Source organism: Rattus norvegicus, chromosome 18 (assembly GCF_021556685.1).
Source record: "Rattus norvegicus strain SHRSP/BbbUtx chromosome 18, alternate assembly SHRSP_T2T, whole genome shotgun sequence".
NCBI classification, from domain to species: domain Eukaryota; kingdom Metazoa; phylum Chordata; class Mammalia; order Rodentia; family Muridae; genus Rattus; species Rattus norvegicus.
In genome coordinates, this window is record NC_141551.1 from 49,838,101 (window position 1) to 49,850,394 (window position 12,294).

At 43.6% G+C, this 12,294-nt stretch overlaps 1 pseudogene; it reads right to left on the minus strand.

Annotated features, from left to right (window-relative positions):
- Positions 1 to 6,803: 6,803 nt before the first annotated feature.
- Positions 6,804 to 7,827, minus strand: LOC103694218 (glyceraldehyde-3-phosphate dehydrogenase pseudogene; annotated as a pseudogene).
- Between the last annotated feature and the right edge of the window lie 4,467 nt (positions 7,828 to 12,294).

Genomic DNA, 12,294 nt, shown 5'->3' on the forward strand with positions numbered 1-12,294 from the left:
ACTGTAAAAACTGCCCCAAACCGACAAGTTAGAAGTTCAAAATGTTTATTCTAACTCTTTATTACAGAGTAATATATAGAAGTCTCAGCCCATGGTCAATTGGTTCTATTGATTGAGGTCTACAGTGACACATGGGTTTGTGGCTTAGCACAGTTAGTGGAGAAACTCCTCACCCCAAGGTGACTGAGAAGGAGAGAGAGAGAGAGAGAGAGAGAGAGAGAGAGAGAGAGAGAGAGAGAGAGAGAGAGAGAGAGAGAGAGACAGAGACAGAGAGAGACAGAGAGAGACAGAGAGAGACAGAGAGAGACAGAGAGACAGAGAGACAGAGAGATAGAGAGACAGAGAGAGAGAGACAGAGACAGAGACTCACAGAGAGACACAGACACAGAGACACAGAGACACAGAGGAATGAGTAGCATCTTACTGTCCCCTTCAAAAGCTCACCCCAACAATCCAACAACTTCTTTCCGCTATCACCCACCTTATAAAGGTTCCATGAGTCCCAGTAGTACCTCAGGCTATCTCCAAATCCTTTAGCATATGGCTTTGAGGGAACATTTAAAATCTGTCTGACTGTAATAGTTTGCAACTATAAGTTTTCTAACAGGTTAGACTAAATTCTGTGAGCCAGTGGTTTGGCTCTGGCTGAAAATTAGGATGACTTTGAAACATATTAAAGTCTATAAAGCCTTTGGCTCTAGCCTTGAGATTTGGGGTGAACTGATAGAGAGTGGAAGTTTTCTATAGCTTCCCAGGTAATCCAGGTGTGCAGAATGGATCATTGAGACCATCTGCTTAGAACTATAGGAGGCCTTTGATGGCTTTTAAGTAGGAGCAAATCCAATCATTCTGATGTTGAACTGAGACTGTCAGTCCTCTAAAAATGATGCATGTGAGTCAGGGAAAACCTAGATGAAACAGCAGATGACCTCACTGCAAGCTGGATCACTAATGCCCACCTGAACACGTTCACATCCCAGTTTAAACTTAGCATAGCCAGAAGCTCGATATAGCCAGAAATTGCCAGTTACAGCCATTGACATAATAAGACAGTAAAGAGATAATGTGCTAAGGAGATAGGATCAAGGGGCCTTAAATGAATTTTGTATAGCATATGAGACAAGGGAAGGACATTCAGGCTCTGCCTGAGTGACTAAGCCCATAATGCTCCCATTCACGAATACAGGGACAAAGGAGATTAAGAATTACATGTGTGCTGTGTCTCAGGTGCTCCTTTGCTGTGGTTTGGAGGACTCAATCCAGGATCTCCTGCATTCCAAGAAAGGGTTCTTTCAACCCCAAGCTATATCCCCAGGCCAAGATTTTTCATATTTAAGTCCATCGTGTGCTTTGTTGCCTGCCCAGGTTTAGGATATAGATTAGAGATCTGCATGCATGTAAGGGTTGCTTGAAGCCTGAAGAAGGACTGAGAATCTCTTGAAGGAATAGGTATGTTCAGGGCTAGAGATGAGACAGGAAGACAAATAGGCTTGAAGAGCAGTGGGAGTTGTAGTAAAGGGGTGCCCCAGGGAGGACTAAGGAGGGAAGAACACCTCCTTCTTCCTGTAGGCCATCCTTCCTGGCTGCTCTCTCAGTGTTGCTCTTAAACAAAACTGGTTATAGAATCCTCCTATGTGGGATGCTCCCAGACCCATAAAACCATAGTGTGGGAAATACTAATCTGTTCTTACATTGTCCCTAACAAGGGGTGGTAGATCCTGAATGTCCATTGAAGGTAAATAGCTATTTCAATGTTACAAGATAGCTCTTTTTCACTTTATGCAAGAACTTAAAATCCTAAAAATGTCACAGTGATTAAGAAAGAGTTTCGTGTATTACCCTAGCCTTCGCCACTAGCAAATCCCACTTGTTTCCCTAATTGCCCAGAAACTCCATGCTAGGCACTGAGGATACAGGGGGAATAAATCCAGGGTCCCTGTTGGCAGGAAACATGTCCTCACTACTCGCCTTCAGCATACTCCTGTGACAGCAGCATGCACCTGAGTTGGGGGCTGACTGGCTGACGTCTCCAAATGTGGCTCTGCGGGTGGTAAATGGCAGAAGCCTTCTGAAAGACATTACATCTCCCCATAAGGGTAGAAGGAAGGAAATCTGAGGCAAAGAAAGTGCACAAGATCTCTCAGGCATTTGGGAGGAGAGTGACAGAGCTGAGTAAGGGGCTATAGGAAATCTAGTGTGATAGAGAGGTTATCTTGGTCAGTTAGCTAAGAGATTGGAGCCACACGCATGGGACCATGTGGTATGTCAGCCTAAGAAACTGGATGATAAACCTGCCATCCTAGAAACCTTTATTTAACCCCTCCCAGACTCTCTCTCTCTCTCTCTCTCTCTCTCTCTCAGCACACATACCTGTACACACAACATACACACACACATATATACACATATGCACACACATATACACACATGCACGCACATACACACACATGTGCACACACACACCACAATTCAGAAAGCCATCAATTCAAATAAACATGGAACAAGGAAAAACAGGTAAGAGGCTGTCACCATTGCCTTGGAGACAGTTGGAAGGTCTTTGTTGTAAGGAAGTGAAATATACGTGAGGCAGGACTAATGGCTACCTTATTCAAAGGTATGTGTGAGGAGACAAGGATTTTTGGCTGACTGGATGTAGGAACTGAAAAGCCACAGTAGTGTAATGAATGACCTTACAGACTTGGTTCAAGTGGAAGTTCTTGGCCTCGAGGAACGTCTAAATAAGTTAACCAAGGAGGTGTGTCTAGTAAGAATACACCAAGGAAGAAGGTTGACAAAAGTGAGCAAGATCATTCTCCATGAACAAATCTATAATGTCCACCCAATTGTGGAGGACGCCTGAGTTGTTAAACAAACCCCACTGAACCAAGTTCCCTGGCTTTATATTACGACTAAGCATTTGTCACGCCGGGTGCTCTCGTGAAGAGGGTGAAATAGGTTTGAAGACTTAGACTGTTGGCTTCAAGCTGTCATATGAAAAAAACTTCATTTTGATTAATATAATTGAAGTGTTAAGTATATCTGCTAAATTGCAATCAAATCAGTGAAATGTTATTCATTTTTAAATGAATCTGTCAGAAGTTTTTATGAGTATTCTGCCAACAGTGAATCAGATTTGCACAACTTAACTGCAGATATTACTATTTTATAAATGGGTAAACTGAGAAATTGAGAATGCAGTCTCTTCCCGAGAATGCCAATAGTTTGACTTGCAAATAGACCACCAAGGTCCCCGCAAGCCAAAGTGTGCTGTCTCTGGTGACTCCTTTGCAAAGTGGAGCCGATTTAATTAAGGTTCTAAATCAACATATTGAGAGGCACCCAGGTAGGTAATGAAAAATTCACTGACTTCTTTGTGTCCTGAGTCACTATGAACATAAGGACCAACTGAAAATCTCTCTCACCCCTCAGTGGCATTCATTCTGAAGAGATAAAACATAGTTCCCAGCACAGATAGTTAATAAAGAACTCTTGCCCGTCTCCATTGTTCCAGGCTAAACACTATCGGTTCACTAGCCTTCACCTCTTCCAGTTGCTTCTGTCGTCACTTGCCCTCTTTCCCCTCCCTATCTGCACCCTCATTTCCACCCTCCTTGGCATCCAGTCTTTGGAAGTCTTGACATTAAAATATTCAAACACTGAGGGAAAATGCTAGGAGCCATCTGAGAAGCACTTATGCTACAGTAAGTCATTATCTTCCCACATGCCAGGAAGACAGCAGTGAAAGGGGCCAGGCATGGGGGTGAACTCCTGCAAAACCAGTGACCAAGAGACAGAAACACTAGGATTGTTATACATTGAATGATATATGAGTGTACAATGACTCTCAGACCACCTAAGGTAATATAATGATATCTGGTCAAGAAGAGGAGAAGGAGGAGGAGGAAAAGGAAGAGGAGGAGGAAGAGGAGGAGCAGGAAGAGGAGGAGAAGGAGGAGGAGGAGGAGGAGGAGGAGGAGGAGGAGGAGGCAATGATGGAACACATAGTCACACCCTGCCTTCTTCCTTATCAGAGTGTAGTAGGACTGCAGACAATGCCTACTGTAAGTATGACATGTGCTGGGAAAGCCACTTTGCATTGTCCTGAGCATCAAACAGTGGGTACCTCAGGCATTCTACTGAGAGGAATGTGAGTGTCCGAAGACTTCTGAGAAACTGTCTTCCTTCAATTATCAGAAGTAGGAAGCAGAAAGACAGTCATGAAACACAAAACTTCTTGACCCAGGTTCTGACGCCAGTGGCACATGAGGGAGCACCTGAACAACCCCAGGCTCAACGCACTATAGAAGAGCCACTAGTGGTAGGGTCCAGGCACCCGTGTTCTGTCTGAGTCACCACATGACTATGTGCAGGCTGGTTAGAGCCACCATAACTAGAGCGATACTTAGGAGCTTTGATTGTAGTGGAGGCACAGCTGCTTTGGATGGCATCGTTTCTCTTAAGACTCCTCAAATCCTCTGCTTGCTTGAAATACAATAAAAACCAACGGAGGAGGGAGAGGGGGGGGGAGAGGCGGGGAGAGACAAGTACAAGAAGAGAGAGGGAAAGTGGGTCCAAGCACCGCACAGTATGACAAGCAGCGAACTTAAAGTCCACAAACAATTGAATAGCACATCCCTGTTTTCATGCAACTGCATATTTTTCCTCATTCCTCATGGAAATGCTTTATTCTATTGAGGTAACTGCTTTACATTTTTTAATGGAAGGCCTTAATTATGATATCAAACACAGATGTGATGACTCTACTTGGAGGGGAGGAATGGAATTTTGTTTGGTAACCCTGTATTTTGTTTTCTTTTGTTTTTGACACCAAAGCCTCTCCACAATAAAACCACACTGTTGAATCCAGTGAGGCTACTGCAGAGTTCGCTTTTCACTGCATAATAAGAAAAAGGGAACAGTCAGAGACGCCATTCTGTGCCTGAGAGTTACTGAAGGGTCGCTTTAAAATAAAACTGTTTCTCCAGCCCCTACAGCTCCCAGCAGATGGATAAAGAGGACTCAGCTCTAAGACCAAAGTGCTGGGACTGTCACACAGGAACGTGGCTTTAGAACGGCTTGTTACCAATACTCATACTCTTCTGGTACACTCTGTCTTCCTACGCAGAGGAGTCGAGCGCTTCCGTCTCTTAATGGACAGGACAACGGTGTGAGCTTCTAGGTAGAAGGTATTTGCTGCAGTTTTCAGCCTAAAAGTTAGTTTTGGCTAAATTCCAGCTCTCTGGAAGAAAACTTTTGCTTCTTAGCTGTTGAGTGACTTTTAATGAACAGCTCTTAAAACACAATCATCAAAATGTTCACAATTTACAAACATGTTACATGACTCACAGAGGGAAAATATTAATGTTCTGGGTGTTCAAAAATCCCAAAGAATTACGGCCCAGAAGGGCAGAGAATCAAGTCATGTTAAAGAAGACATTGGAATAACAAATTTATGTTGTGAGTTTTAGAGCTACTTCTAGGGACTACCAATAAATCCAGAAATGGTTTATACAGCGGACGATCATAGGGCAAGAAGACAGGGACATGTTTCCATGGGTATTTGCTCTGTAAGCCTGGAGCTCTGAGTTCAAATCCCTAACACTTATGTAAAAGACAGGCTAGCTGCATATGCCTATAGCTTTAGCACCAAGGAATGGGATGTAGGCATGGAGATAGGGAAATCCTAAGGGCTCACTGGACAGCCAGCTTCATCTAAATGCAAGTTTCCAGTGTAGTAAGACCTGTCTCAGACCTATTATAAGGCAGAGAATAATGGAGAAGGATGCCCTCTCTCCACTCTTCCTCCATATGGGTACACACCTGCATATATACATGCATGCAGATTGCATGTATGCACACACACATGTACACATACACACATATGTACATACAATTTATAAATCATGGAGTATTTTAACAAGATTGAGGGGTATTTATCAGACATCTCATTGTAGAGAAAAGGGAAATAAACTATGTGGTCTGTTTAAAAACATATCTACTAAGTGTATCCTTACATTGCTTATGAGAAATTTATATGTTTTGTAGAGTATGCAGTGCCCTTTCTGTCACAGAGGGAGGGGTACATACATAGAATAATAATAAATAATTTTCAGCTACGGCAGTTGTTTGGATGCCAAAATAAGGAAGACACTGTACACTGATATAATATAAAAACCTAAAATTTGAAATCTTCTGAGTGCCAGTATGATACAAGAAAGGGAATATGGCACAACTGGATTTCTGGGATAGGCTGAAGCCGTAAATGCAGATGCATTAAAAATTCATATGAATTACATTCAGTCTTCACAGGCATTTATGAAACTTAAAGATTTTGATGTATAAACTTGAATCCCATCCTGGACATAGCTCATTATGCACATTAAAATAGTCCAAAAGATTTTTTGAAAACTAGGGTTAGAAGAGGCTAAAGACCAGTGGAAGTGGGAGAGGGGCAGGAGGATAACCAAGAGGAAGAAAATGATGATGTCATATACATATAAAGAAACTGCTCTTATGCATAATTAGCGTATGCTAAGAAATTAATAAAAATTAATTGAGTATCTGTGGCTAACACTTCAATTGCCCATAATTCTTACTTTTTTTTGGGGGGGGAAGGGTGCAGCGAGCTTTATTGATGGTATTCAAGAGAGAAGGGAGGGCTCCCCGGGCCCCTTCTGTTGTTATGGGGTCTGGGATGGAATTGTGAGGGAGATGTTCAGTGTTGGGGGCCGAGTTGGGACGGGGACTCCTCAGCAACTGGGGGCCTCTGTCTTGCTCTCAGTGTCCTTGCTGGGCTAGGGTGGGTGGTCCAGGGTTTCTTACTCCTTGGAGGCCATGTAGACCATGAGGTCCACCACCCTGTTGCTGTAGCCATATTCCTTGTCATACCAGGAAATGAGCTTTACAAAGTTGTCATTGAGAGCAATGCCAGCCCCAGCATCAAAGGTGGAAGAGTGGGAGTTGCTGTTGAAGTCTCAGTAGACAACCTGGTCCTCAGTGTAGCCCAGGATGCCCTTTAGTGGGCCTTCGGATGCCTGCTTCACCACCTTCTTGATATCATCATAGTTCTCCAGGCGGCATGTCAGATCTACAGTGGATACATTGGCGGGTAGGAACACAGAAGGCCATGGAAGGCCATGCCACTGAGTTTCCCGTTCAGCTCTGGGATGACCTTACCCACAGCCTTGGCAGCACCAGTGGATGCAGGGATGATGTTCTGGGCTGCCCCGTGGCCATCACACCACAGCTTTCCAGAGGGGCCATCCACAGTCTTCTGAGTGGCAGTGATGGCATGGACTGTGGTCATGAGCTCTTCCATGATGCCAAAGTTGTCATGGATGACCTTGGCCAGGGGGGCTAAGCAGTTGGTGGTGCAGGATGCATTGCTGACAATCTTGAGGGAGTTGTCATATTTCTCGTAGTTCACACCCATCACAAACATGGGGGCATCAGCGGAAGGGGTGGAGATGATGACCTTTTTGGCCCCACCCTTCAGGTGAGCCCCAGCCTTCTCCATGGTGGTGAAGACGCCAGTAGACTCCACGACATACTCAGCACCAGCATCACCCCATTTGATGTTAGCGGGATCTCGCTCCTGGAAGATGGTGATGGCCTTCCCGTTGATGACAAGCTTCTCATTCTCAGCCTTGACTGTGCCATTGAACTTGCCATGGGTAGAGCCATACTGGAACATGTAGACCATGTAGTTGAGGTCAATGAAGAGGTCATTGATGGCAACAATGTCCACTCTGCCAGATGCAGAGCAGAAGGCAGCCCTGATAACCAGGCACCAATAAGGCCAAGTCCGTTCACACCGACATGCACCATCTTGTCTATGAGACGAGGCTGGCACTGCAGGAGAAGATGCAGCTGTCTCTGGAACAGGGAGGAGCAGAGAGCATAATTCTTACTCTTGTAAGTTATGTTGGTATCCCTGAGCCTTGGCTTCTTTACCTGTGAAATGGGCCTGAGAAGCAGACCAAAGAGCTGGTATAAGGTATATAAGCTGGTATTTGGTATATCACAAATGTGTATGTCATAGCACAAAGACACTGAAGTTTGAGAACTTGGAAACATTCCTGGTGTCAAGCCATTTCAGACAAGGACTTCTCAACTTGAAAGGCCAAGTTTGGGATAACATCTGGCCAATTTGCTCTCAATTACATACTCGAGTATCTGTGAAGATAGGAAATGAAGTCTCTGTCAAGTCTCCCCAAAGGACCCTGAGGCTTTCAGAGAAGAAACAGCCATTTCTTGCTCACAATTCTAAGAAACAAGAGCTAGGGAGAAGGAGAGGGATGACTGTCTTTCTTAGGGATCACATGACTACTCAAAGTCAGCTTTGCCTCACTTCCTAGGCTTATCTTCCACCTATTTCCCTAAAGGACAAATTCAGCACAGCGCTCAGCACAGCACCCAGCACAGGCCTGGCTTTGGCTAAGGATCAGCCAGGGTTCTTGATAGCAAGACTCCAAACCCAAAGCTCTGATTATCTCACGAGGAAGGGAGATGGTATCCTGAGAGATAAAAGATGAGAGGTAACATTCCAGTCTGTAGGAGCTGAGGTAGCTATGAGAACCGAGAGCAGAGGATCACCCAAACTATCACTTCAGTCAGAGAATTCTGTCAGGACCATTCAAGGCTGAGCCCCATGGGATGGCTAAGCAAACACTGGCCACCACTACATACTGTCTCCATGAGGTACTTAACAAATTCGCTTATGTCATTCAGAGTCCTTTTAGCACAAACATAAACCAAACCAGGTCAGCAGGTAGGAGTTAACTGTGATATATAATATGTAATATGTATTAATGTGATCTCAGAGCCTTGCCTTAGAGAATTTACCACAACACACAGAGCTGAAGAAGAGGTCTGTACTGGGTGGGGTCTGAGCCACTCAACAGGGCACATGCTCTGGCTGGTTAATGAAAAGCAATTCATGGTTTTCTTTCCTTCGTCTCCTTCTACTGAGCAGACTCAAAGATTGGCACAGTCATCTCCCAGAGCATGTTAAATCTAGAAGGGGACAGAAACCACAGCCTTTGCCAGTTCCTGAAGAGACCTTTGACAGTTGTGCCCTATGAGGTAAAGAAGGAAACACTTTGCTAGATAGTAGGTCTTTTCCTTTCATTCTTTCTCATTCTCCCTCCATTACTCAGTATTTGGGGGCATGGAAGCCATCTTGATTCTATGGGGATACAAGTCAAAGTGTGAGGACAATGGAGGAGAAAGCTTTAAGTCCCGTGGTCTGATTTCAACACTGTGTCACAACTCACACATGAGCTATTTACCTCAGATTCCATGTTGTCTAAGCTGTGTAATCTTGCGATGTTTAAGTTTCTGTGTAGGGGATTTTGTCCCCTACAACTGAACACAATCATTGTTAAGTGTTTTATGCTTGACTAGAAGAAACAGTTATGCTAAAATAAATAAAAGTATAAGACAATTCATGGGCTGGCAAGGGGGCTCAGAGGATACATGCACTTGCTGCTAAGCCTAGCAACACCAATTTGCCCCACCCCAGGACCCTGATATAGAGGGGAAAAACAATTCCTCCAAATTCTCTCTCTCTCTCTCTCTTTCTCTCTCTCTCTCCCCCCACACACACACTGAATAAAATGATAGTATTTTTTATTAATTAGGGCTGGCTTACAGGTTCAGAGGTTCAGCCCACTATTGTTAAGACAGGAACATGGTAGCATCCAGGCAGGCATGGTGCAGCTGGAGCTGAGAGTTCTACATCTTCATCTGAAGGCTGCTAGCAGAATACTGGCTTCCAGGCAGCTACAATGAGGGTCTTATAGCCCACACCCACAGTGACACACCTACTCCAACAGGGCCACACCTTCTAATAGTGCCCCTCCCTGGGACAAGCATATATAAGCCATCATAGGTGTATAAGGAAAGGTTCATGGCAGATGGTCTTAGAAGTGAACACTGTAACAGAAACAGCCTTTTTCAGATAAGAAATGAACAGAAGCATGCCCCTGTCTTAGTTTGGGTTACTATTGCTGTGATGAAACACCATGATCAAAAGCAAGTTGGGAGAAAAGGCTTTATTTGGCTTTATTCAGTCTATCACTGAAGGAAGTCAAGACAGGAACTCAAACAGGACAGGAACCTGAAGGCAGGAGCTGATGCAGAGCCCATGGAGGGGTGCTGTTTACTGACTTTCTCAATGAGACTTAGCCTACTTTCTCATAGAACCCATGACTACCAGCTCAGGGATGGCTCTACCCACAATGAACCGGACCCATCCACATCCTTCACTAATTACTGAAATGCCCTAAAGGCTTGCCTATAGCTATGGAGGTATTTTCTCAATTGAGGCTCCCTCTTCTCAGATGACTCTAGTTTGGGTCTAGTTTTTATGTCAAATAAAACTAGCCAACACTAGCTCTTTTAACCAGTGACTGAATTAGATGTAACCCAAGTTTCATTTGGTAGCAAGAGATGTCCAGTTGTAGCTTTGTCTTTCTCATTTGAATGATTATTGTATGATTGTATATTATATGATTATTTGTATGATTCCATTTTGATTTCTTCCATATATATATATATATCTTAAGAAGCTTCTACTGTAGAAGGGTTCTACATGACCCCTCAAATGGCCATTTGTTTTAACTGTCCCCCATATTCCCTGTTTTTCCTCACTGGGCCCTCCCATGTCAATCACTAAGTAAGGAAAGACAAATGCCCTTCAGGTTTATCTAATGTAATGGAGGTATTTTCTCAGTTGAGGCTTGTCTTAGTCAGGGTTTCCATTTCTGCACAAGAAGCAAGTTGGGAGGAAAGGGTTTATTCAGCTTACATGTCTCCATTGCTGTTCATCACCAAAGGAAGCCAGGACAGGAACTCAAACAAGTCAGGAGGCAGGAGCTGATGCAGAGACTATGGAGGGATGTTACTTACTGGCTTACTTCCTCTGGCTTGCTCAGGTTGCTTTCTTGTAGGACTACCAGCCCCGGGATGGCACCACCCACAATGGGCCCTCCTACCTTTGAATCACTAATTGAGAAAATGCCTTACAGCTGGATCTTATGGAGGCATTTCCTCAAGGGAGGCCCCTTTCTCTGTAATAACTCCAGCTTGTGTCAAGTTGACATACAAAACCACCCATACAAGATTCTTCTTGAATGAGTCTAGTTTGGGTCAAGTAAAACTAGGCAGCACAGCTGAATCCTTGCCAATTTAACACACACAAATATTTCACTGTTAAACCATAACCTTTCCGAGTTTTTTATTCACCCTAAATATCATACATTAATATTGAAATTACAATGTAAAATATTTTACAAACTTAAGAAGTCCCACAGTCTATCAAAGTTCAAATACCTAAAATTTCACCCTCTTTAAAATATCCAGTTTCCTTTCAAATATTCAAAGTCTTAAAATCTACTGTCTTTCAACAACAACAAAAAAATAAGTTAAACACTTTCTTACTTCAAGTTGGAAGAACCAGGGCACAGACATAATCTGAACTAATCCAAACCAAACTCTAACTGTAACTAACTCAGTATCCAATATCTGGGATCCACTCACAACCTTCTGGGTTCCTCCAAAAAGTTTAGGCCACTTCTTCAGCTCCACCCTCTGCAGCACACATGGCTTCTCTTCTGCCTTCCAGTTGACTCCACTACACTCCTGCTGCTGTTCTTGGTGGTCCTCCCATGTGGTACCTCCAAATTATTGGGGTTTCTTTCTGCAACTGAGCTGCACTTTTGCCAATAGCCATTCCTGGTCTCTTTCATGGTGCCAAACCTCAACTTCTCTTCTTGACCCCTTCATGCCATCAAAACCAGTACTACCTGGGTGACTCTTATAGTACCAAGTTCATATGTCATCACAAGAGACTCACTTGTGTTCATATAAAACTATCCAGCCAGTCTATATTACTGTCTCCCCAACCCCTCCTCCACCATGTACTGATGGCATAGGATTCCTCCTAAGAGGTATGGTTTGTAATTGCCCAGAGCTCAAAATAACGTATTTGTTCATAGAATTCCTAAAGTCAAGGGTACCAGAAACTTAGAAGTTTAGAGAGTGGAAGACATGGGAAAAGTCAATCTGTCTGTCTAATCTAATGTAATCTAATCTAATGCAGTCTAATATATATATATATATATATATATATATATATATATATATATATATATATATCCAGGTATCTTTCTGAGTTCATCTCATCTTGCTTTTCTGAGACAGGATCTCTCACTGAAGCTAGGACCCGCTGATGCAGTTAGACTAGCTGGCTAGGGAGCCTTGTGGATCCCCTACCTCCCCAGAGTTAAAGTT